At 39.2% G+C, this 27,605-nt stretch overlaps 1 protein-coding gene across 16 annotated transcripts in view; it reads right to left on the reverse strand.

Moving 5' to 3' along the window:
• Positions 1–27,605, reverse strand: part of AUTS2 (activator of transcription and developmental regulator AUTS2) — a 1,215,487-nt gene that overhangs the window by 721,580 nt on the left and 466,302 nt on the right. The gene's annotated exons all lie outside the window — the stretch shown is intronic.

Consider the following 27,605-nt stretch of genomic DNA (forward strand, 5'->3'; position numbering starts at 1 on the left):
TCTGTCATGAAGTGGCAGTTCTTATTCTGCTAGAGGACAACAGCTGTGAATGGCCTACACATCAAGTTCAAATACTATATATATATCCACAGACACATTCTAAACAGTGTGGTCAGGCACAAGCTGTCCTAAAAGAGAATAACTCAAGCCTCATGCTAGGCCTGCTAAGCTTTCTCTAAACCACTCTGATTTTTATCCTGAAAAAACAATATTGCCATGATCATCTATAATAAGAAAGGAGGGGCTGGCAGGCATCAGGGAGGGAAGGTAACACAGAAAGCAAAAGAAGAAAATAAAAATTAAAAAGAGTGAGAGGAAAGCAAGCAAGAAAAATTATTTGTAACTGTAGAATCATGTCCTTGCTTTTGTCAGTGTTCTCTCCCAATTCTGTAAGAGTTAAAGGCTGCCAAGTAATAGGGCCTGCAGAGTTTTCCCTTGGGCTGCAGCCAAGGCCAGTAACCCTGCTATTAGAGACCTGCCAAGCTTTGTCAATGCAATCTGCTGAATGCCTTGAGTGACAAGCGATCAATATTCTCCACTCTCATGGGTCATCACAGGTGACACAGGACTAAGTAATAAAACAGCCCTGGCTGCCTTCTCTAACTTAAATGCTTCCCCAGCCACAATATTTCTTTTTTGTCTAAACGCCTCTAGCTAAATTTCTCATAGATCGAACCATCTGATGGGGATAGAGATTCTAAAGAATTGCAATGTGTCTGGATTGATGCTAGCCAGTGAAAGCTCAGTAGACTGGAGAAATAGGTTCAAATAAATCGAAAATGACTAGCTACAGAGTTGTAATCTGCCAGCATCAGACCCTGTAGCAACAAGCCAATATGAAAAAAGCATGCTGACAACCAACCACCACCAAGTCACCTGCTAAAATGAGAACGCATTTTTTCCCCACTACTGTGTCAATGATAAGCACTTGCTCTGTGACATCTCTGGTGGTAGAAGACGGGAGGGGGAACCTCACATTGTAGGGAGCAGTCAGCAGTATAAATAATCAAGAACTATTACTTTTTCCCAGAAATGAGGAAGACGCAAAAAGGTACATTCAAAGTGAAAGCATGTGGGTGTGCTGTCTGTTGGGATGCAGACCAGGTATCAGCATCTCCTTCCTCTTGGTTGACTAGACTGCATGGAGCGCTCTCTTTTCCTCCAGCCCTACAGAGAAGCAGCTACTGAGGACCAGGAGAACTGTGAAGTGAGGCACTCATTCGTAAGATACCCTAGGAAAGCTTCTAGTCAGAATTAACAAATGGAGTGAGATTCTTCAAGTAGTGTTTCTGAGCAGACGACAGAAAGCTCAAGTTGACTGACCATTTAAACAATACAGTAAATTTATGATGTGCCATTAGGTCCAGAAGAAACCCAGAAAGGTCCTAAGAGTCCTTCTATCTGCTTCAGTAAAGTATTTCATTTTAAGTAACCCACACTATTAAAAAACTATCTTAAGACTTCACATTCTCAAGTGTTAAGGTTTTCTAATGTACCTTGTGAATTTCTGTCCTGTTGAAATACTTTTATTTTTTTTGAGACAGAGTCTCGCTTATCGCCCAGGCTGGAGTGCAGTGACACGATCTTGGCTCTCTGCAAACTCTGCCTCCTGGGTTCAAGTGATTCTCCTACCTCAGCCTCCAGAGTAGCTAAGATTACAGGCATATACCACCATGCCTGGCTAATTTTTTTTTTTTTTTTTTTTAAGTAGAGATGGGGTTTTGCCATATTGGCCACGTTGGTCTCAAACTCCCGACCTCAGGTGATCCACCAAACTCAGCCTCCTATAGTGCTGGGATTCCAGGTGTTAACCACTGCACCTAGCCTCCATTGAAATAATTTCTGTTCAAACTTAAATAAACACATATATCCTCGGAACACATCTAATACCTCCAGAGTGCCACCAAGCTGACAGGAGAGGCAACCCAAATCTCCTCATCCTCTCTCTCTTTTAGGCACATATAGATATTGGGAGGCCTAGAATACCAGGAAATACAAAACAAAACCCAACTAAAATTGCTGCTGAAAACCACAGCTTTCAGGACCCGGTGCCCTTTTAGAAACAAAGGTTTGGTATTTCTCTGTATGGAGTAAAGGAACACAAAACTAGAGAGATTTATGATTTATATTCTTGGTCACACTGACTTGCTCTCACTTCTAATTAAATTATTCTTTATTCTGCATTTTTTACTCCCTATAATAATTATAAAAATGATCTACATCCCAAAAGCCATACCAAATGTTTTCCTATTATAACAGGATGGTCCCCAATGATGCTTGAAAAGCTGGTAGCTGAACCAGCATATTTAATATTTTATACCCTGATATTTATGAATTAGAATTTGAAATAAGGATAAAATCAAGTCATTAATAAGGCATCTCTGGACAACTAAAAAAATTAAAAACCCAAAAAACCCATGGCCTTTGATAAAATTTAACAGAGAATTCTCAAAGAAAAAAAAAAATGTGATTTTTAATTCAAGATTATCCCTCTTAATAGGAATAATAGGCTTATTACACAGGAAGTAGCTAATCTATAATAAGCAGTGTCATCTGCTTACTATAGATCTCATAGATCAACAAGGAATGAAGAAGGCTAATGTAGAACAGGATTGTGGGAATAGATGTTTAATAGTAACACGAAAGCCCTGGCAATTAGGTTTTATTACAAAAGGAGAATCTGACCTAATGGATCCATTACACAGCTAGAAATTAATAATGAAATTATACTTCTAAAATATCAAGTGATCAATAAACGAATGAGTGAATTCATCTGTGAAAGTATCTAGAATTTTGCTTGGCACATCCTGGACTCAGTACCTCTCATGAAGAGTGATTCCAAAGCAAGGATTGTCTGACTCTCACACACCACAAACAGTAGAGGCCCACTAGCTCTATCCACTTAAAAGTCAGAGAGCTCTGCTCCATGTATGTCTCCCTGAACCCTCTTCACTGAGGTACTTCTGCCTCCCCAACCTCCACAGAGGTCAATTCTTGACAATCCTCCCAATCACTTGGAAGCCTTGGTAGGCCATGAGATCAGTTGGCCACATACCTAAAATGGCACACTGACGTTACCTGATCAGTCCCCCAATGCTTTAGAAAAATATATGGAAGCATTAAGATGCAAGTGACAGTCAAATGTCTTAGTGGTGAAAAGAAATCTCAAGTCTAGAATGACTACATCAATCCTTCTGGATTATCACTACTTATCAAAAGGTCTCACAGACTGAGAGTCATACTTCTACAAAAAGTGCAGATGCCCAAGGCAAAACAAGCAATCACTTGGATTTCCTTCTGACATGTGTGAGCATTTCTCTGTGGTTAGTTAAGTACCTCTGCTTTGCTAGAAAACCATGTCAGCCAAAGATCTGATGAGCTGAAGAGGCTACATTAATTGCCTAGTTGATATGACTGCCTTTCTTTTCTTAAGCTACATTCACTACTAAACAAATATTATCAATTGCACTCTGAAGAATCAGGACAATGTCCCTACAAGGCACTGACACTATGGGTATAATGTGTCAGAAAAATACAAAGCAGCTATACAAAATCCTTGAAAATGAAATCGTTCGTGATGATAAAAAGTAATACACACTTACTTTAGAAAATAAATCTACTTATGTTTTGCCAATCTGAACATAATCACTGACTGTAAACATCTGAATGCATTTTCTTTCAGTTTTCAATTCATTCTTGTTTTCTCTTTTTCTATACATAATTCAAATATTACTGTATATATACACTTTTAGTAAAATTAAGATAGAGCAAATATTCTGCCTTGTAGTAAATAGTATGTGCACTTATTATTTAACCCCTGCATAACATTCCAAAATACAAAATAACAAATTAACCATGCACTGGCATGATGCTGAGTATTTAGACTGTGTGAAGTTTTTCTTTTTCCTGTTTTTTTGTTTGTTTGTTTGTAAGACAGGTTCTCACTGTCACCCGGGCTGGGGAGCAGCGGCACGATCACAGGCTCACTTCAGCTTCAATCTTGCAGGCTCGGGATCTTCCTACCTTAGTTTTGCAAGTAGCTGGGCCCACAGGCATGTGCCACCACTCCCAGCTAATTTCATTTCTTAAATTATTTGTAGAGATGGGATCTCTCTATGTTGCTCAAACTGGTCTTGAACTCCTGGGCTCAAGCAATCCCCCATCTTGGCCTCCCAAAGTGCTGGGATTACAGGCATGAGTCACCAAGCCTGGCCTGAAGTTTTTTTTCCACATCTGATCACTAACTCAACATAATGTCCTAGACAATGAATTAATGGATCAAAAGATCCATTTTGAAGAATCTGACAAACATTATAAGAGGGCTTTCCAGTGGTGTATAAAAGTGACAGTCTCACTATATTTTTCCCAGAAGTCAGTAGTCTCATTTCTACAAATCATGATTCATTTCCTAAGTGAAAAACAGTACCTCCTTATTACTTTCAATTGCATTTATTTATTATGTATACTGCATTGTTAGATATTTAATTTCTATCATTATTCCAAACAAGACTTTACTGACTGGCAGTAAACTAAGCTAATTTGATTAAGAGAAGTTAAATGCCTCAAGTCTTCTGAGGAATTATTGATTTAAGGATGATTCTCTTTCGGTTAAAAAGCCGCAATCCAAAATACATCATAAGTTAATCACACTGTACTTTTCGCCTCTTTTTCCCCACTAAGAACTTTTCCTTGAAGAAATGATGATCATTAAACACCTAAATGAGAAAGACGTAGATCAAAACTGACATCATCACCTAAGTTAACGAGCCTCCTGACTATGCACTGACTTGGATATTAACACACTCCAGAGTGCTATACAAATTTGTAAACAGTTCTCAGGGGAGGAGAAATAGAAGTGAGTTTGAAAAAGCTTACTCTCATAAAGTCTAAATAAAAATGAGTAATTTAAGATTCTTAAAATTATTTACTGGGGCCAGGCGTGGTGGCTCATGCCTATAATTCCAGCACTTTAGAAGGCTGAGGCAGGCATATCACAAGGTCAGGAGTTCAAGACCAGCCTAGCCAACATAGTGAAACCCTGTCTCTACTAAAAATACAAAAATCAGCTGGGTGTGGTGGCATGCACCTGTAGCCCCAGCTACTTAAGAGGCTGAGACAGGAGAATCGATTGAACCCCGGAGGCAGAGGTTGCAGTGAGCTAAGGTGGCACCACTAAACTCTAGCCTGGGTGACAGAGCAAGACTCTGTCCCCCCAAAAAAATTATTTACTGAGTATAGATCTGTAAAGTAAGATTTTTAAAAATTAAATTTTTAATAGGACATAAAGATGATTGTTGGCCAGGCGTGGTGGCTCATGCCTGAAATCCCAAAACTTTGGGAGGCCGAGACTGGCGGATCACAAGGTCAAGAGATCAAGACCATCCTGGCCAACATGGTGAAACCCTGTCTCTACTAAAAAATACAAAAATTAGCTGGGTGTGGTGGCACACACCTGTAGTCCCAGCTACTTGGGAAGCTGAGGCAGGAAAATTACGTGAACCTGGAAGGCGGAGGTTGCAGTGAGTGGGGATTGCGCCACTGCACTCCGGCCTGACAACAGAGCAAGACACTGTCTCAAAACAAAACGATGATTGCTGCAAACAGATAAGAGACATCCACTTTTCATTCATTTCCTCGATCAAACATGACTTTGAACTTAAATATGTCTTCCCTCAAAAAAAACAAAAAGACTCTTTTACTCTTTTAGACAGGAATAAAAGACCACTCAACTCCAATATTAAAAAGAAAACGTGAAATTTAGTTTTTTAAACACAGTTTGGTAAGTAAAAATTTTATAATTTACGATCATTCGCTATTGAGAAGCTAATAAAAAGTAAGTTCAAATTGTACTTCAATTGCCTTATAGAAATGTGCTTTTAAAATAAAAATTTATAAGCTATTACACATATAATTTTCAATTATTTTATAAAACTTTAAAAAATGATGGCAAAATTATCAAACTGATTATTTATTATTGCAGCACCAACTATTCCTACAGAATGCAAAGACCAGTCAGCAACATCACTGCTAACACTTTAATTCTTCTTAATTAAAACACAATTCACAAAATCCCAGCTACCTGAGAAGGAGGTTGAGGCAGGGGAATCACATGGGGCCAGAAATTTGAGACCAGCCTGAGCAATAAAGCAAGGCTCCCTCTTTAAACAAATTGTTTTTAAATAGCTGGGCATGGTAGCATACACCTGTAGTCCCAGCTATTCAACAGGCTGAGGTGGGAGGATTCTCTGAGCCCAACAGTTTCAGGCTGCTGTAGGCTATACCTGTGCCACTGCATTCCAGACTGTGTGACAGAATGAGACCCTATTAAAAATAATATATCTATATACTTTTTTGAGATGGAGTTTCAGTCTTGTTGCCCAGGCTGGAGTGCAATGGCGTGATCTCGACTCAACATAACCTCTGCCTCTCGGGTTCAAGCAATTCTCCTGCCTCAGCCTCCCAAGTACCTGGGATTACAGGTATGTGCTACCATGCCCAGTTAATTTTTTTTTGTATTTTTAGTGGAGACAAGTTTCACCAAATTAGTCAGGCTGGTTTTGAACTCCTGACCTCAGGTGATCCACCCACCTCGGCCTCCCAAAGTGCTGGGATTATAGATGCTAGCCACCATGCCCAGCAATAATTCTTAAAACAATTTTTAAAAAACAATTCAGGGGCCGGGCGCGGTGGCTCACGCCTGTAATCCCAGCACTTTGGGAGGCCGAGGCAGGTGGATCACGAGGTCAAGAGATCGAGACCATCTTGGTCAACGTGGTGAAACCCTGTCTCTACAAAAAATATAAAAAATTAGCTGGGCATGGTGGTGCGTGCCTATAATCCCAGCTACTCAGGAGGCTGAGGCAGGAGAATTGCCTGAACCCAGGAGGCGGAGGTTGCGGTGAGCCGAGATCGCGCCATTGCATTCCAGCCTGGGTAACAAGAGCGAAACTCCGTCTAAAAAAAAAAAAAAAATTCAGAAAAGTATGTTGTTGACAAAGCTTTTGTGTTTTTTCCTTGAATTCTGGTAGATGAAAGAGAAACACTCCTTTCATGTTACTTTAATGCACTGGTTTGGCCATTCAATATCCTTTTTATCATGGTAGGAGGGAGGCAAAGAAAAAAATAATGTAATGTAATATAGCACCCCCCTCCCCCGCATTCCACATCTCTGTTCACTCGCTCATTTGTTTGTTCAATCATTTGGTCATTCATTCATTTATTCAACAATTGATGAGTGCCTACTATTGTCTCTGGGGTTATAAATATGCATATAATAATCTCCAGGTTAAATCTTAGAGAAGACATGTAATCCACAGACAAAGTAATCCCTACTACCTGGAAAGATAGGAACATGGGATAAAGCAAATCATGATACATACAAACCACTAAAGTTCACATGGTTTTGCAGGTCTAATAGTGCCACACATCATAATTCTAGGCTTCAGTGCAAAACTTCACAAGGATGCTTCCTCCATACTGACCCTTAAAAAGAATCTCACCATGCATTTTGGGAGGTGTCTTATCTACCCATGGTCCATCAAGCATTACATTTGCCCTTTGGTTTACATGACTAACCCCAAATTATAAATCTGGGTGCAAACAATGAACACCACCAAACAGCTCCCACTGGTAAGGCATCTGAGTAAAGAAAACCTAGACCTTGGCCCTTAGGAATGATAAACTCTCTAGTAATGACAGGCAGCAGTTTTGGAACTGGTATGTAGTAAACATAAACCACTTTTGTTTGTTTCAAAGCCAAAAAGCAGCCATTGTATACTATCTGCTTGCTGGATTTGTGTTGCTTCTATTTCCAGTTAAAGGAGCTATTTCTGGAGCTGACCCTGGTGTAAAAGCTGGGGTCAGCTGAGCTTTTCTGCCTATTAGAGTGAGCAGCAGAGCAAAGGGTAAACTCTGACTAGTCAGGTCAGAGTACACAGACACTGATTCAGGTTTAGCTGACAGTGCCAGGCTAGGCATTTGTAATCTCCCCAGTTAGCACTAAATCAGCATGGTATACACAAGCCCTTGACAGAGGACAGACAAGCGGGACTCACTAAAAGGATAAAGAGTGGCCTGAGAAGCACAGATGCTGAACACAGTCCAAATCCTTCATTCCTTAAGCTAAAGATGCTTTGCTGAAACCCACATCCATTTGAGACAAGTCTTGGCTCTTCTGTAGTAGAATGACGCCTTCTAGTCTGATCCTGAGAAAACAGACTATGCTCATTCCAAGAATTTAGAACTCAGTAATTAAAAGGCATACTCTTGCCACCCCTTCTACTCTCTCTTGCCTGGAGGAAAGAAAAGTAAAAGCAAAAATCAAGGAGATGTCATCCAAACCATTGTGATTACCCAGGGTAGGGTAATTCCGGTTTCGAGTTCTCTATGCCTTCCTGACAATCAATCAGGCCAAGTTGGAGAGCAGGTGAAGTGTGGCTGAGCAGGATCCTGAGCTCTTTTCGTGGTGTTCTTTTCAAGTTTACAATCAGAAGAAAAGAGAGAAGGGCCTAACAAAAATTCGGTCAAAATGGCCCTGAAAGTGAACACTGCCACTGCCGTTAGACATCTAAGACTTTCCTTACACGATGCATGTTTTGTCTTTACAGGACACTTTCTGTTTTTGCCATGCAAAACACTCTACAAGTGCTATCTACGAGGTGCTATCTCTGGTTTACCAATGAGAAAATAGAGGCAGAGAGAAGTTAAATAACTTGCCCATGATCACACAGCAGGTATGCAAGAAAGCTGGGATTCTAAACTCACTCGGGTTTAAGACTCCAAAATTTTGCTCTTCATCATACTGGTATACCAACGTAATATCCTGTTAAGTGTGTAAATGGATTTTTATACATCAAATCCCATTTAAATCCAGCAGAGAAACTTGCTATTTAAAGAACCCCTAGGGTGAATCATTTTGAAGGAAAAAAAACAAAACCCAAACCCCATCAGCAATGTGAATAACCACCCCTTGATTTGTTTATCATCTAAATTTAAATTTCTTTGGTAATCATATCCAATGAAAACAAGGTCCACTTGGAAATGCTGAATGTGGTACCACCAGCATCCATCACGCTGTGGGTGGGGATGTTAGGAAATGGGACGGGGCAGGTCGCCCTACACTCTGAAGAGAAGGACTACCACACACAAAGGAGGCACAGAAGTGCTAGCGCCCGGCCTTCACACGGGAAGTAATGAATCATCGATCTCCTTAAGAGGGGAACTAAGATGGTCTCTTGCCCTCAGGGAAAGAAGATAATGTATCCATTTGACAAATGACCTAATAAGGAAGAATGAAAAAGGAAGTAGCCTATTCCTTTCCAAATTCTACCCAGGTTTACTGCCACAACTGGCCCCTTAACCCAAAACAATAGAGTTCATGTAACTCTTCGCTAACAGAGTAGGGTAAGTCTAAATTTTAGTAATGTTAACTAGCTATTTTACAGATTCCAACCAAGAGCTAAGGAACGTGCTTTTAACATGAGAGAGAAGGGCTATAATTTAGAAATGTCATAATGGAGATAAATGTCACTGTGGAATGATGAAACTAGGGTATCAATCTGGACCTTAAGAAAAACAATGTGTGTTGGGATAAATATGTTCTTATTTTTATAGAAGGTATGTCAGTAACTAACTTTGATTTTTTAAAAAAAAAAAACAACAATAAGAATATTTCAAATGAAAAGTAAAAATGTTTTCTCTACATAAAAGGAAGGTTTGTGAGAGAAATTAGGGAGGAAATAACTCGGCCGGGCATATTGGCTCTCGCCTGTAATCTCAGCACTTAGGGAGGCCAAGGCAGGTAGATCCCATGAGGTCAGGAGTTGGAGACCAGCCTGGCCAACATGGCGAAACCCCGTCTCTAATAAAATAACAAAATTAGCTGGGCATGGGGCCAGGTGCCTGTAATCTCAGCTACTCAGGGGGCTGAAGCGGGAGGTTGAAACCGCTTGAACCTGGGAGGAAGAGGTTGCAGAAAGCCGAGATAGTGCCACTGCACTCCAGCCTGGATGACAAGAGTAAAACTCGATCTCGGTGGGGGGTGGGGGAGGAAACAAAGAAATAATTCTTAAATTCTACCCACAAGCCTGCCCTAAATTAAGTTCCCCCCAGGAATAGTTAATCCATTGGGAAGTTTCTTTCGCCAAACCATGATATTAAAGTTATTAAGTATCTCATGTCTATATAGTACTTAGCAAAGTACTACCATAAGTATCTTTTATTATTTATGTTACAGTAATATCTTTTCAACCTATTATTATTTGGAAAGCTACCAACAGTCAGGGATAATGCCATTTAGAAACATAATGACCTATTTGCTTTATTTATTGTGGTCATGTTGTCCCATTCTCTTCCTCTCTCTTAAAATTTTAATAGGAAGCTTTAATTAACTTAATATTTTAAAACAAACGTAACACCTCTTATTCCCTCCTTGAGAGGAAAATTAAAATACTAACCTGTTAAAATTCATGGAAACAAAATACCAGAATCAGGAATGAGACTGCTTCCTCTTGGGGACTGAGGAACTACCATTTATTGAGCACCTTTCATGCATGCCAGGCAGGCTGCTAGGGACCTCGCAGATATGATTTCACTTCGCATTATACCATTTACAGAAAGTAGTGTCTCCATTTCACACATAAACAGGAATCTATTATTTCTAATATCAAAATCCTCTCAATACGAACCGGAATGAACCCTTGAGAGGTCACCTAGTTTGACCATCTGTCTCTAATTAAGTGCTAGGTTCAGACAAAATTCAGAAAGAATCTAGAGATTTATCCCATTTCTCATTTTACTACTGAAAAACAGTAAGGCACAGAGATACCAAGAGACAGGCCTAGGGTCACAGAGTTTGTTTAGAGAAATCAAGAGAAAGAGAAAAGGCTGGTTTCCTGCCATTCCTGCTCTGCTTCCTTCAGTGCACCAGGCAGGCTCCATCTGGATGCAGGCAGGAAGAAAAGCCTACCTTAGTAAGGGAGGCTGGGAAAGCAGCAGAGAGGGAGCAGAGGGGTGGGGGAAGAGCTGGGGTGCTGCCTTAGCTCTACTGCTGCCTTCTGGGAGACAAACAATAGACACACATGACCTGGCAAGATTTCACAACGTCAGTTTAGAGTCAGAGACATTTTCCATGCAGAAAGTTCTGTTATGCTACTTCTTAAAGCACTCTTTTTTGCTCATCTATATAGTAAGATATTGTAATATTATACTTCCTAAGGTCACATAAAAGATTATATAAGCTGTATCTGTAAAATTTGCATTACGAAGTAAGTGCTGAATTAACAGTAACTGTTAGTACAATTTCTCACCTCTCTTCTGCAGGAAAAGTCTTAACACCCCCCTCCCTCATCAGTGCTTTAGATTTGTGGTTCTCACAACACAGATTGCTAGCCTCACCCAAAGGGCTTCTGGGGTGGAGTCTAACAATCTGCATTTCTAATAAATTCCCAAGTAAAGCTGAGGCTGCTATACTTTTGCTTTAACAACTTTCTCCTCTATTTTAAAATCTCCCCACTATGAGAAGCACACAGCTTCCTGTTCACTTAATTGCCCTTATACAATGTTCTTCTCTTTATCTAGCATTTCTTTAAGTGAAATTTAAAGCATTTAGGCTCAAATGAAAGAGGTGAAGCACAGCAAAAAACGAGTGTACAAAAACTTTTTTAAAAATTTAAGCTTTTCATTCAATGTTATTAAAACCTATGGTCCCTAAATGTCAAAAAGGATGGTTTTATGCTCTATAGAATTTTACTTTTATATAAGAAATGACCTTGAATATCAGAACAGAAGACACTGTACCGAAATGTTTCTCTTTCCCACTATAGGAAAATCTAATTACCTTGCATCACCTGCAGGAAAAATTAGAGTGGTGGACAATTAAACTATAAAAAGTACTGTTTAATAAATGTCAACTTGTTAATTTTAAGTCAATTATTTGGAACTAAGCAAGCTCAACTAGAGGCTTAAAATAAATAACTGACACTACTTGTCACTTCCCACCTCAAAATCTGCCATGGCTTCCTACGACCTCACTAAGGAAGTCTATCTTCTTTAGCCCAGCTTCAAAGGCGTCAAAAGCTTATCACCCACAGTGTTCCTACATTTACCATGAACTCCAATCAAACAGATAATCACACACTGTGCCAGCCACAGTATAATGTACCTCCTCCAATCTATGAGTCCAAATCAATCCATCCTTTAAGGTCCTACTCATATGCCACCTCTTTCATACAGAATTTCCAGACCCTCAAATCTCCTATGACTCTTGCAATAACTCTGTAATATTGATAAATCTGAAAATTTTTAAAAGTAACAAATGTAAAGATCTCCACACAGAACCCTGCACACAAATGTTTACAGTAGTTTTCTCCCATAATTGCCAAAACTTGGAAGCAACCAAGATATCCTTTAGCAGGTAAATGGAAAAATAAACTGTGGTACATCCAGGCAACGTACTACTCAGTACTAAGAAGAAATGAGCTATCAAGCTATTAAAAGAAACAGAGGACCTTAAATGCATAATGACTAAGTGAAAGAAGCCAATCTGAAAGGCTACATATAGTATGATTTCAACTGTATGACATTCTTGTGAAGGCAAAACTATGGAAGAAACAAAAAGATCAGGGGTTTGGTAGAGGGATGAATAGGTAGAGCACAAAAGATTTTTTTTTTTTTTCTTTTACTGAGACAGAGTCTTGCTCTGTCACCAGGCTGGAGTGCAGTGGCGCAGTCTCGGCTCACTGCAACCTCCACCTCCCCAGATCAAGTGATTCTTCTGCCTCAGCCTCCCAAGTAGCTGCGACTACAGGCGCATGCCAAACACCCGGCTAATTTTTGTATTTTTAGTAGAAACGGGGTTTCACCATGTTGGCCAGAATGGTCTCGATCTCTTGACCTCATGATCCACCCACCTTGGCCTCCCAAAGTGCTGGGATTATAGGTATGAGCCACTGCGCCCAGCCACAAAAGATTTTTAGGGCAGTAACACTATTTTGTATGATACCATAATGGTGATACGTGCCATTTTATACATTAGTCAAAGCTCACAGAATATACAACACCAAAAGTTAACTCTAATGTAAACTATGTAAGTTGGGTGATGACGTTGTGTCAATACCAGTTACTCTACTGTAGCAACTGTACCATATTGGTGCATGCTTGGTGTTTATAGTCAGGAGGCTAGGGTGGGGAGAACGCAGTAGGGAGGATTCTGTACTTTCTGCTCAGTTTTGCTGTTAAATGTAAAACTGTTCTAAACAATAAAACGTGAGTGTGTGTGTGTACATATTCTATGTAAAAACATTTAACATAACAAGTGATACATACACTTTTCTGATTTCATTCAGGTAAGTCTAATTTTATCACCATCATAAATAAATCCTCTATAAACTAATTATCCTTAATAAGGAAAGACATGAAGATAAGTAGGAAATAAAATTGTGTGATTCAAGTTAGTTTAAAAAGAAAATTATTTTGTGATTCAAGTTAGTTTAAAAAAAAAAAACCTACATGTAGCAATAGATAAACGCAGGCATGTTTCTTCCTGAAAAAACAAATTACAGATTTTTACCCTCTGTTTCAAAATTCTTTAAAGGGATTGTAAGAATTTTTTAAGCTCCTTTCCAATCATCATAGAAATTGACTACAAATGCCTTTTAGAATTAAAATAATGCTATGGGTGGCGGGTGGTACATGGAAACCTACCTTTCCCATTTAATACTTTCCAGGGAAATTTATCTTATAGTCAAGTTACTATTTTTTATGAGGCCTCAATGTTATGCAAGTGATAGAAGCAGGCCATGAATTCTTTGCAAAACTCCAGATATGGCAGCATTTATAGGACAAAGCCAGATTAGTCCCTGCACACAGCTGGCTCCAATGATATTTAACTGAACGTCCAGTTTAGCTGCATTACTGGGTTTTTAGAATGCACATCTCAAATCACAAGATAAAAAAAGAAAATCAAATTGTACTGAATGGTTTACATCAGTTTCATTAATGCCTAGTTTCAGCAAAATCTTTCATCTGGGAATTATTCCAAAATATAGGCGGTAATGTCACTAATGCAAGCTGTTCCAATGAAACATGTGTTTACTTAGCTTTATTCCCATGACTAAGTGTCTTCAATGTCCTTTTACTTACCATGATAGATATATCACCCCCTTACCATTTACATAATGATTATATCACTGGCTTATCATGAGAACCCTTAAAGTTTTCCTAATTCCTTAAAGACTGGGGAAACTTAACAGGAAAAAAGCTAACAAGTAGAGTGATGGTAACATTTTGAGCACTTAGCAGGCACCCAGCTCTGTAAGGCCTTATGCGCATTGTCTCCCAAGGACACTTTCCCAAATTATCCTAGCTGAAGCATTTTATAACATGGCACAGGAGAACAGAGGGTCTAGGAACCCTAGAGAGCTTTGAAAAGAGATGCAGAAAACACAGCCCACAATTGGGTGAGTAGATTTTGTGCATCAATTTTCTAGCATTAATGTGAAAATGAAAAAACTTATTCCACATGAATTATTTTTTGAGGATTAAATGAGATAATGAAGATAAAATACCTGAAACAGTGACCACTCCTTTGCATTTTAGTCATTTTTGAGGAACAGAATCTAATAGTTCTCTGAGAAGTTGACAGTTACCCAGAAAGTGTAACTTTTCAAGACCTACTACTCCATTATCCTAGACTCCAATACCAGTCTGGTCAGCTGGCATTTATGCCCCTGAAAATCTCCACAGTGAAGCTGATATTACCCAGCTTCTTCCACATTTAAAGTTTTGGCATCGTTAATCATTATTTGAATGTTTCCTGGTAAACAGCATACGATAAAATGACAAATAGCTGGGCCTTTTTAAAAAATTTCTTTTTTGTGGGGGTGGGGAGGCAGTGCTTACAAATGACAAGATTAAGCTTAAAAGTTCAAGCAGAGCTGCAAGGATACAGATAACTGGTTAACTCTGGTAGATAACCAGATTTCAAGAAACCTGCTTTGTATGCAATTCAGGAAGCCACATATCAGCCCAAAGAACAGCTGACTTTACAAACATGGCCCCTGAGGCCTGGCTGGAAAAAAATCCAAATCATGAATGTGCAAAGCCTTTTGAAACAGGAATGAGCCTTTATAGTCATGTATTATATATAAGAAATAATGTTGGGAGAAAATGTTATCAGCAAGAATCATTATAATCATAGGAACCTAGAATGTAAGAATAGGAAGGTTGTAAATTGAGCCCTACCCTCTTCTCTCAGCAAGAGCACCTATTCCCAAATGCCTCAAAATCAAATATCATCAGCTGAATCAGTTAAGGACTCCACCAGCCACCCTGATCTTTATCTGGCATTCCATCTTTGGAAGCTGTCCAAACCATGTCTCTAGTAGTATCACCTCACACAGTTGCCAATCCTGCCTTTGAAATGCTCATTTAACATCCATTCTTCATGCTCAGGGCCTCAATGCAGGTTGTAGAAACTCTGCCTGTTTCTAGTAATAATTACTAACCTAGTAGCACTGCCTGCCCAATCTCTACTCTGCGCTAACATTCTTCTAAACACATGAATTCACGAGCACTTATCAGCTCCCAACTGTAAGCCCGAGTACTGAGAATAACAGCACAGGACAAGTGATAAGAAATCCTTACATCCTAGCGGTGGAGACAGAGAAACATGGAAATAAGCGTTGAGGGATGAATGCTATGGAGGAAGTAAACAGGGTGAAGGTGAAGGAAGGAGGGACACAGAAAAAAACCCTCAGAGTGATTAAAGTATAAAGGCTGAAAATATATCTAGGCATGCAAAGCGTCACTTTAGGCTATAGGAGTAAAAATTACAAAGACTCTAACATGGGAAGAGCCAGGCGCAGTGGCTCATGCCTGTAATCCCAGCACTTTGGGAGGCTGAGGCAGGCAAACTGCCTGAGGTTAGGAGTTCAAGACTAGCCTGGCTAACATGGTGAAACCCCATATGTACTAAAAATACAAAAATTAGTCCAGAGTGGTGGGGCACACCTGTAGTCCCAGCTGAGGCAGGAGAATCCCTTGAACCCAGGATGTGGAGGTTGCATTGAGCTGAGATCACACCACTGTACTCCAGCTTGGGAAACAGAACAAGACACTGTCTCTGAAATAAATAAATAAATAAATAAAGCAAGTCCAGGTCTGGTGGCTCACACCTATAACCGCAACACTTTGGGAAGCCGAGGTGGGCAGATCATGAGGTCAGCAGTTTGAGACCATCCTGATCAAGAGGGAAAGTCCATCTCAAGAAAAAGATAAAATCAGATGGGAAGAAACTTACTACATCTGACTAACAGATTTTGTTACCATATACATCAGAACCCTTAAGATTTTGTTAATTCTTTGGGCATTGGGGAAACTTAGAGGAAAAAGACTAACGATACTCACCTTAATACCAATACCTACCTTGTAAGTCTCCATGACCAGTTGTGTAAAAACCTGTTAACCTTTGGAAGAGAAAAACTGCTTTTCTGTCTACTGCAGTTAAATGACTGACCACTGCTTCTGTCTGGAAACTGGAAAAAGCTAAAGGTCCTCAACATGTTGGTAACATATGACTTAAAGCATTCTCAATAGAATGGAGTATAACAGTATCACAAAACAAGGACTCTTACAGATGGGTAGTCAACATCACTTAAGTTATTTGAGGCTTGAAATCAAATATAGATTTTTTTTTTTAATAGATGGAGTTTTGCTCTTGTTGCCCAGGCGGAAGCGCAATGGCGTGATCATGGCTCACTGCAACCTCCGCCTCCTGGGTTCAAGTGATTCTCCTGCCTCAGCCTCCTGAGTAGCTGGAAGTACAGACATGCGCCACCACGCCTGGCTAATTTTGTATTTCTAGTGGAAACGGGGTTTCTCCATGTTAGTCAAGCTGGTCTCGAACTTCCAAGCTCACTCAGGTGATCCACTCACCATGGCTTCCCAAAGTGCTGGGGTTACAGGCATGAGCCACTGTGCCCGGCCTAGAATTTTTTTTAAAATCGTAAAAAGCATGACTTTGAATAGAGAAAACATTTAACTTAAAGTAGGTTGTGTTTTCACAGTCTCGTAGTACTTTTATGTGAAAGAAATAGAGAAAAGTATCTAAAGGTAGGAAGAGGTAAGTGGCATTCTCAGAAAGGAAGTAAGTTATATGAGGGGAAGAAGGAGGAGAAAAAGCAGAAAGGGGGAAGAGATAAGGAGGAGGAGAAGGAAAGATTAGAATTACAGGGTTCCTCTAGAAGAGAGATTGGAGAGGAGTTGGATTAAACCCCCTACTGAAAAGCAAGGATGGCAAAGTCTTCCACTGAACTATTCCAGTGATTTGATTACTGTTAGTCAATAGTTCTGGAAATCAGAACTATGGAGACTAAGCTTATGTAATACCACTGATTTTGATTCATTCTGTGCAAAATTCTAAAATGATTTACCAAAGCAGTTTTTTGTGTATTTAGGAAAAGAAGCAGTGATCTCAGGAGTCAGCATAGGTTCACCAAAACCATCCTGTCAAAAAAATCTCATTTACTAATTTTCTGGTCTGTTTTTATTAAGTAACCAGTATATCAGGAGCTTTTGGTAAACACTGAATATCTGCAAATGCCCCCATCCTTGTGGAAAGGCGAGCAGAGGCAGGCAAGTCTAACTAGGTGAAATAATGATAATTAATGAGGTTATTGTCACCCTAGCAGCAGCACAGAATGGGGAGAAAGAACAGAGAAGGGGAAATAAAACGCAAGAAGAAAAAGGAAGGGAGAGAGTGAGAAGAAGACAGAAGCGGACAAGTAAAGGAGACAGGATTTTCAAAACAGAAATTAAAGGTGCCAACTTAAGAGAGAAACAGCATGTGGAGTGGTTGTGCTACCCAATATGGTAGCCACTAGCTGCTACACATGGCTGTGCAAATTTAAATTTATGAAAATAAAACTAAAAATTCAGTTCCTCAATCATACTGGCCACATATCAAATGCATATATGGCCAGTCACTACGAAATTGAACAGTGCGGATAGAGGAATTTTCATCAGCACAGAAAACTCTGTTGGACAGTGCCAAGTGGAGAAAGGTTTTCCTTTTGGTTTTCTTGACTGCCACAGTTTCTTGAGTACCATATAAATTACATTTGCTTTCTTTGGAGACTGGGAACACAAATATAATCACATCATAAAAGCACACAGAATTCCATTTTGTTAATTTTGGCTTTCGATTTCAGTTTTCAATTATTCAAAAGCACTCCAAAATCGAGTGTGGTGGTTCACACCTGTAAATCTCACAGCACTTTGGGAGGCCACAGCAGGAGGACCACTTGAACCCAGGAGTTCAACACCAGCCTGGGCAACATAGTAGAGACCCTGTGTTTACAAAAAAATAAAAGTAATAAATTAGCTGACAGTGGTGGTGCATGCTGGAGTCTAAGCTACTCAAGAGGATGAGATGAGAAGATTATGTTAGCCCTGGAGGGCGAGGCTGCGGTGAGCTTGACTGCATCACTTCACTGCAGCCTGGGCAACAAAGGGAGATCCTGTCTCAAAACAAAAAAAACAAAAACAAAACAAAAAACCCCACCCAAAATAGTGGCTGCCACAAAGGAAGGCAGTTGTAGCTACATGCAAAACACACCGGGATTTCAAATGCCAAAGAAGATGTACTATTTTAGTTTGGATTTTATGGCATATTATTATTATTCACTTTGGTGCCTGCCTAGGGATAGGGTAGGGTAGCTACAGAAGAAAGCTATTACATTTAGATGGAAGATTCTCTTTTTAAATTACCATTAATAGGAGGGTCTAGTATGTGCCTCAGATCTGGTGGTAGATTTTTTGGAGTAGACGCTTCTTTAGCAAGAACACCTTCCCCACTCCAACCCTAGGGGTTGGAACGTGACTTCTAAGAGCACTAAAGCAAGAAATATAGACATGCCTGGTTAAGAAAGGTATCTTGGCTGTTATCTGTAATTTCTGTTGTTTTATATTATGAAATATATATTGATTTGGTTTCCCTAATTGAGTTATAATTTTCTAGAAAGCAGAGATCTTTACAGCCCTTGAAGGAAACAGCAGAGTCTGAGTGCAGAACAAGTGAGCCAATTAATAGCTGTGCTAAAAAAAATCCCTCTCTAGCTATTCTAGGCCACTATTTATCTCAAAATCACTCTTCTTGACCATCTTTTTGTGTATTATCTCATACAGAAAGTATGGGGGAGCTGGAGACAAGCATCCTAGACTCTAATCCTGGCTGGGACTCTAAGAATGTTTGTATAGCTGCCTCAGACCATCAGATCCACGATAAGGAAGTCACTGTGGGATCTTTGAGGAAATGTTTTGATAGGATGGTGGCAAAACAAACCAGTTTGCAGACAGCCTACACATTAGGATTTCAGTACGTATAGTATAAGCTTCTCAGAATCTACCCAGCAACCTCGATACTTCTTCACCTCTATTCCCAAGTTAGGCACTAACCAACTTTATAGGTAGGGTGGACTACACAAGATTTAGTGCGAATTAGAAAAGGCTGCCTCTGCTGAGCAAACAAAGGCTGCCTCTGCCTTTGCCTGCTAACTCAGCCAGCTGCCCTCATTCAGTGAACAACCTGTACGACTGTATGCAGTAACCCTGAATATATGACTGGGAAAATCTCTCTAAGCATCAGTCATCTCAATTCTAAAATGGATACAATGCCATCTGTACCTCATTGGGTACTGGGGAGAATTAAACAGGGTAGAAGAGATAAAGTATCTTGCTTGGATCCTGGAAATTAGAACCAACTACCTAGGAAATGTTAGCTGTAACCCCTGTCATTCCCCCTTGGCCAGTCTTCTATATTAATGACCCTGGAACCTCCTATCATGAATGGATTAGACTCTGTATACCACTGGAAGCAGCCAATGATTTCTAGGATTGAGTCCCGCCTAGGAGCTTTACAACAGAACTAGGATGGTGACAAACCACGTTACCGTTAAGATCACTCTGTCTCACTGCATTGCACAATGCTCATCATTTAACCTGTATCTTCTCCGTTCCATTTCTTTCTAAATTGATTGCTTGTTGTGACAATATATTGTAGTACACAGGACACTAGTTTCAAATTTCACTCCATAAATTCCATCTGGGAAAGCTTTTAAATCCACACAAGGACTGCAGTGAGTAAACAGAGTATTACTCACGCAAATCCCAACCCCTAACCACTCCCATGATGTCAGTTATCTACTCTGGGAACAAATCTGAATTCTTCTATCTAAATTAAAAACTCATTTAAAAAAAAAAGTAGTATTAAACTACTACATAAACATGACAAATCACATTTTAATCTTGGTTTCAATAAAAATCTCTTGCCTAAAGCTATTAGGTTCCACAAATAAAAAAAAAAAATTTAAGACAGAGTTTCGCTTTTGTTGCCCAGGCTGGAATGCAGTGTCGTGATCTCAGCTCACTGCAACCTCTGCCTCCCAGGTTCAAGTGATTCTCCTGCCTCAGCCCTCCCAAGTAGCTGGGATTGTAGGCACCCACCACCACACCCGGCTAATTCTGTATTTTTAGTAGAGACAGGGTTTTATAATGTTGGCCAGGTTGGTCTTGAACTCCTGACCTCAGGTGATCCACCTGCCTTGGCCTCCCAAAGTGCAGGGATTACAGGTGTGAGCCACCGTGCCCAGTCCCACAAGTGAATTTTTAAGTTTGCTAGCGAAAGAGTATAATTATTTTTACCATGATTTGCTTTCTGTGGCTTGATGCTCTCTCATTTCTTTCTGATGCTGAGAGAGAAAGGAAGTCGGTTCAGAAACCCGTTATTCAGGAAACTCAAAAGATTTATTCAAGAGACTCAAAAGGCACTCAAAAAGGTCATTTCATCACTGTAAGGTCACTTTAGGCCTTAAGACAATAATATCAAATACTGGCACCTTTGCCTCTCCTGTTGCCTTAATGATTAAGTCTGTGCAAAATGGTCTGAAAAATGAGCAAATTACCAAGCAAGAGGTAAAAACTCTGCATTTCACTCAAAATCTTGGACAGCTGTTCAAAATGAGCTGTAATACACATTTGTTCAACTGAAAAACATGGCAGGGGATGGCGAAGGAGCTTCTTACTTTATGAATAATCACTTATTTATTTATTCATTTATTTTTGCAGATGGAGTCTTGCTCTGTGACCCAGGCTGGAGCGCAGTGGCATGATCTCAGCTCACTGTGACCTCTGCCTCCCAGGTTTGAGGGATTCTCCCGTCTCAGCCTCCCAATGCTGGGATGACAGGAGTGCACCACCAAGCTCGGCTAATTTTTTATTTTTAGTAGAGATAGAGTTTTGCAATTTTGGCCAGGCTGATCTCAAACTCCTGGCCTCCAGTGATCCACCCATCTCAGCCTCCAAAAGTGCTGGGATTACAGGCATGAGATACCATGCCTGGCCTTAAATTAGTTATTTAATGTAGGCAGAGATGGCAAAAAGAATCTTGAGTAGCACAGGAAGTTAGAAGTAAGCAGAAATTATTTCTAATCCTAAATTCAGCTACTGACACTTAATATCCATAGGCCCAAATCCGAGATTTCATCCTAATAAAACTTTGGGTTGGAGCTGGGAAACAGCCACACAAGGGGCACAGGAAGGGCAGCTAATAAGAGAACTGGGACAGAAAGGGCTCACCTTCACATCACTATCCACTCCATGCCCAGAGGGCCCTGATCCCCAAGACCATGAAACTCCTTTCTCATACTTAAAAACCCTGACCATTATTCAGAAAACTCTACTTCTAAAATCAACAAAACTACTTAAATTTACAAAAAGGCCTCAGTTCGGTAATTTCTTTAGCCCTAAATTTGTCATTTCTGTGGCAGCAAGCTAAATTATTTTTCTATGTATCTTTATATATATATTTGAATTATATTCATAATATATCTTCATATATCATAAATTATCTTCATATATATGTTTTACATACACACATACACACACATTTGTTGGGTTTTGGGGGTTTTTGTAGACACAGTGTCTTGCTATGTTGCCCAGGCTAGTCTCAACCTCCTGGCCTCAAGTGATCCTCATGCCTCAGCGTCTCAAAGTGCTGGGATTACAGGTATGAACCACCGTGGCTGACCTATCTCCGTATATTTTTAAGTGGCAGACAATTTGAAACCTAAAAATATGAGAGGAATTCAGCTGGTGATAATAAAAATTATTAAGACTTTTCCAAGGGACTAGCTGGGTATCTGTAATCCCAGCACTTTGGTAGGCCAAGGCAGGCAGATCACTTGAAGTCAGGAGTTTGAGACCACCCTGGCCAACATGACAAAACTCAGTCTCTACTGAAAACACAACAGTTACCCAGGCATGGTGGCAGGTGCCTGCAATCTCAGCTACTTAAGAGGCTAAGGCAGGAGAATCACTTGAACCTGGGAGGCCGAGGTTGCAGTGAGCCAAGATCATGCCACTGCACTCCAGCCTTGGTAACAGAGTGAGATTCTGTCTCCAAAAAAAAAGAAAAAAAATTTTTTTTCCCAAAAGATGGTTTGCTAACAGACTTAGAAAAAGTAAGATATATACTTCCTTTTGCCAAAGTGTTCTAAATAAAAATGAATGTGGTAACACTACCGGAGTGTTCATTAAAATGTGACTATATAAATTAATATGTTTCAAAATAAAATTGAAAAACAGCCTATAAGTCCAACAGCAAGGAACTGTTTAACAATATATGATGGGAATGTCAGCCTATTTAGCCAATTCAAAAATGACTACTGAGGATGGTGGTGCTTACCTATAGTCCCAACTACTTGGAGGACAGGAGAATTGCTTGGGCTCAGGAGTTCAAGACTAGCCTCATCTCAACCCAAAAAAAAAAACAACCCACAAAACATGACTGCTTACTAATATTTAATGATGGTAATATTTAATGAGATAGTAAGTTTTTTTAAAAAGTCAAGGATAATATACACAGATAGATCCTATTTTTGCTATTTTGGGTACATACAATTTAAGCCAAGATATCACTGGGTGGTCAGACTATGGATATTTTAACTTTTCTTCTTTTAGTTTATCAATCAACTTTTCCACAAAGAATATACATTGATATTACAGGAAGAAAAATGGTTTTGACAAAGACAGGTTCCATCTTTCTCCTGTTTACATTTAACATTTGCAAATATGACAATTTCCAAAATTTCAAGGTATAATAGGTGTACTTCCGGATACATCCAAAAGCCACTAATGTGACACCTGTGGCTGACAGATAAATGAATTAACTCAATCAAAACACATTCTCTGAGCATCTATTTGCCAAGTGCCATTTTGCAGTTGGGGATGTAAAAATAACTAAAGTTATTTCTGTTTCCTTTAGGAGTTCACAGTCTATACAGAATGAGTGAAAAACAAGCACCAATTCTCTAAGTGAGATATAAGTATGAATCAAAGGAAATATGGATTCAAGAAGGGAGCTACTAGCTGGGCTGTGGGGATTCAGACACTGGGTGTTAAAGAAAAATCCTGAGCTTGTTAAGAGGACAAAGAGGAGCCATGCCTTGCAAACACAGGAAAGAGCACGCATGATGTAATGGAGATACAGAAGAGCCCGGGAAGTGAGGAGGACAGCAAACAGCTGGGGACAGGGGAAATGCATGTTGCATGAGGGAGAACAGCAGTAACTTTTGTAAAGGACACTAAAAAAGTACAGAAAAAAACCCTAGAGGGCCTTGTAAGGCATGCCAAGGTGTCTGGAAATCTTCCAGAAGCACAGTGGAGAGGCTTATTATTTTATACCATGAAGGGGATAAGAATAATTCTTATTTATCTCCCATGTCTTCGGCTATCACCTTTAGATCACGAATACCTCAAGTATGCCTTTAGCCAAGACACTCTCCCATACAAAAGACCCAGGCTCCCAACAGCGTACTTAATGTTTAACATATTCTCCTTGACGTCTAAGAGCTCCCTTTAAGATGTCCTATGTCAAACTTTGTATCAAATCTTCAAGTCTACTCTACTTTGGAAAATAGAGCCAGAATTGAAAATCAAGCCAGAATCACCATCATCCTACATTTTTTTCCTCTCACATTTCTACATTTAAAACTTGGAGAATTTCCTTAAAATCCTACCTCTTCTTCATCTAGCACACACACTTTAGTAAATTTCTCCTCATATCTTGATTAGATACTACAAAGTTTCTTACAGTCTCTCCTTGTCATTGTATCATCCATGTCCCAATACCATTACTAAGAGTGATCTCTCCAAACAAAGCCCAATAATCCACTCACTCCCTGGTGTCGAAGCCTCTGTAAGCTCCCACTGCACACCTCATAAAATGCAAAGTCCAAGTTCAAGTCATCCTCTTTATGAGCTTTTCTTCAGTTTCTTAATATCCCAATATTTGGTTCAGCACTATGCTAAAACCACCTCATGTTACAAAGGCCAAGTGGCAGTAAAAACATAAAAAATAGGTGAAGTGTCTCTGCAATTGCTATTTAGTATAGCACTGTGCTGTACTACAATATATATCCCTTAGTGTGTAGCCTGTGAGCCCTTTGAGGGTTAGCATTCTGTCTAGAATACTATAGGTGTTCAATAAATTTTGACTAAGTGAATAACGTTTAAAAGTCATTTAAAAGAAGTTCTGCAATTAAAATTATAAACTTGTACATATGACATACAGGCAGTACTGGCCTGTAGAAGATTTTGAAGATAAATTTCTTAAGGACCATCCTCTACTCTAAAAAGATTATTCTATAGGGTAATTTTGTCTAGACATTCCATCACAAACATCAATTCCACTGTGACAAATATCACAGATCACCCCCAAATTGCTAATCAGCATAAGAGACTTGTTATACCTAGAGTGCTGTCCAGGATCTAAACCAGATCACTAATTTTATTCAGCAAAATAAAAACCAACTGGTTCTCAGATTATCTAGCCCTATTAAGAACACAGTGAAACAACTAATTAAACTAGGGCTTAAATTGTACACATCCACCTTGCCCTAAAATTCAAACAATTCTAGGACAATATAGCACCATCATTCTTGGACACAAGATTATGAGGTTATCATCTCTTTATCAGAACATAATAAACACAAAGATAACTTCCAAAGCCTCAAAATTGCAGGCCAATATAGCCGGTGACAAAGAAACATGATAAAAAATAATACAGTACTACTGAATTTAGATCAAGTGGAAAATTGGTTTAATCTACAATTACAACAAGTTTTGTTTTATGGAATGTTCTCATCATATGTCCTAATAAATGAGCTCCCCTCTTTGCTTATTTACTTTCCCATTTTTAATTACTGCCAGTTGCTTCTGAGTTTCAACAAAATTCAGACTAATTACTGAAAGCCTACAGCTTCCATTCGTTTAAGAATAGAGTTCAGGTTCAAATAATCTATCAAAAAGTTGTACATATTTTAACAAGATAATAATAACAATAACATCTATCACTGTAATAGCTACTTACACAATACTTGTGTAATATGTGGGAATCCCAGCATGTGCTTTATACATCTTGTTTTATTTAATACGAAGAAGATTTTACAAGTGGGGAAGCTGATGCACAGGGAAGCTAAATAACTTGCTTTCTACTTACACAGACAGTAAAAAAACCAAGTTGGGTCTATAGGGGGAAAAGGGGAGGGCCAGTGGGAGGGGGAGGTGGGGAGGGATTGCCAGGGGAGAAATACCAAATGTGGGTGAAGGGGAGAAAGCAAACAAAACACACTGCCCTGTGTGTACCTATGCAACTGTATTGCATGCTCTGCACATGTACCCCAAAACCTAAAATGCAATAAAAAAAATACAAAAGAAAAAAAAAAAAAGAAGAAAGAGGAAAGCCAAAAAAAAAAAAAAAAAAACCAAGCTGGGATTCCAACGTAGAGTTCATGCTCTTAACCTCTACACCCTTAGAGGTAAACTTTCCTTTAACATACTGAGAGGTAAGGCTTGGCAAGAGTAATATTTTAGTAAATAATATTTCAGTCAATATTTCCTGATAAATCTTGAGCCTATATATTATAAAGGAATATGTCTAATTTTATTTACATATTGTTGCTAATTTTGAGTACTAATATTTTATCAGGAAGCACAGAATATTCCTTTAAACATATAACTTTGAAAGTCTTACTGAGTGTACTCATCTGTTACTCCCTTCATTGGACAACAGAACTTTAAAACAGTACTGGCCAATAATAATGTGAGTTTCAAGACCAGGCGCAGTGGCTTATGCCTCCCAGCACTTTGGGAGGCTGAGGCAGATGCATCATGACATCAGTAGTACGAGACCAGGCTGCCAATATGGTGAAACCCCATCTCTACTTAAAAAAAAAAAAAGTACAAAATTAGCTAGGCATGGTGGCATACACCTGTAATAGCAGCTACTCGGGAGGCTCCAGGAGGAGAACTGCTTGAACCCAGGAGGTGGAGTTGCAGTGAGCCAAGACTGTGCCACTGCACTCATGCCTGGGTGACAGAGCAAGACTCCATATTAAAAAAAAAATAAAGAAATAATAATAATGTGAGTTGCAAATGTGAGTCACATTTGCAATTTTAAGTTTTTTTTATAGTAGCCACATTTTAAAAAGTAAAAGCAAGGTAAAAATAGGTGTAAAATTAATTTTGATGGGTTTATGTAACCTAGTGTCTCTAAAATGTAATTATTATAACATGCAATTAATTTAAATTATTAAAGAGAACCTATGAATTCTTGTTTTCATACTAAGGCTCCAAAATCAAATGTGTATTCTAGACTTACAGTATATCTCAATTAGAACTTGTCATATTTCAAATGTGTAACAGTCACATGTGGCTGGTGTCTACAATACTGAACAGCACAGCTGTAAAGCATATATCCAGTTTTGTTAAGTAAATCTAAAAAGATGGCTATGTTGACACATTTCTTTCATAAACCTTGCCCCAGGATTAACTACCTTCTTTAAACTACAACAAAAATGATCACATCTATGTAATACCTTCTAGCCAGACTGATGATAAAGCATTAATTGTACTAACTGAAATGTACTACCCAGCAGTCCACAAGTCTAACGTGTCCAATCAGAGTAGGTCCAGTAACACCTTCCTTAGCTCCAGTCTCATCACCTAATTTTCCCGTAGGGCCATACATAAGGTTCGAAACAAGAACTAAGTTAAAAAAAATATATTATGGGTAAGTTTCTTTAAAAACATGCTACAGTCAAGTCAAATTGTCTTAATTTCCAACCAGAAAAGATTTCTCTCTCTGCGTACATGGAATACAGTTGAATCTGGTCATCCTACCCTGACATTTTCTTCAGTTAAAAGCCTAAATCACCCTAAATTTCCAGTCCGTAGTTTCTGTCTCAGCAGTCAATTTGACTCTATCAACATTAGATCTGTCATTGTTGGGGGAAGACTATAAAAAGGAATGGGTCTCCCATGGACAGCCAAAGTTTTCACTTAGGTTTCATTTATTCATCGATTAAGTACATATTAACCCTACTACCCTACAATCTTGAAAATGTAAAAATTAATTTGAGAAGAAGATTTTTCCCCCACTTAAGAGTAGGCAAAACATCTAGTACAAACAGAATCTAACATATGTTGGATTATATTATTTACTCAATAAAAAGCTATCAACTGTTAGTGAAATCCCTCCAGCTCATCCCCAG

This window comes from Callithrix jacchus, chromosome 2 (assembly GCF_049354715.1).
Source record: "Callithrix jacchus isolate 240 chromosome 2, calJac240_pri, whole genome shotgun sequence".
In the NCBI taxonomy this organism is placed as follows: domain Eukaryota; kingdom Metazoa; phylum Chordata; class Mammalia; order Primates; family Cebidae; genus Callithrix; species Callithrix jacchus.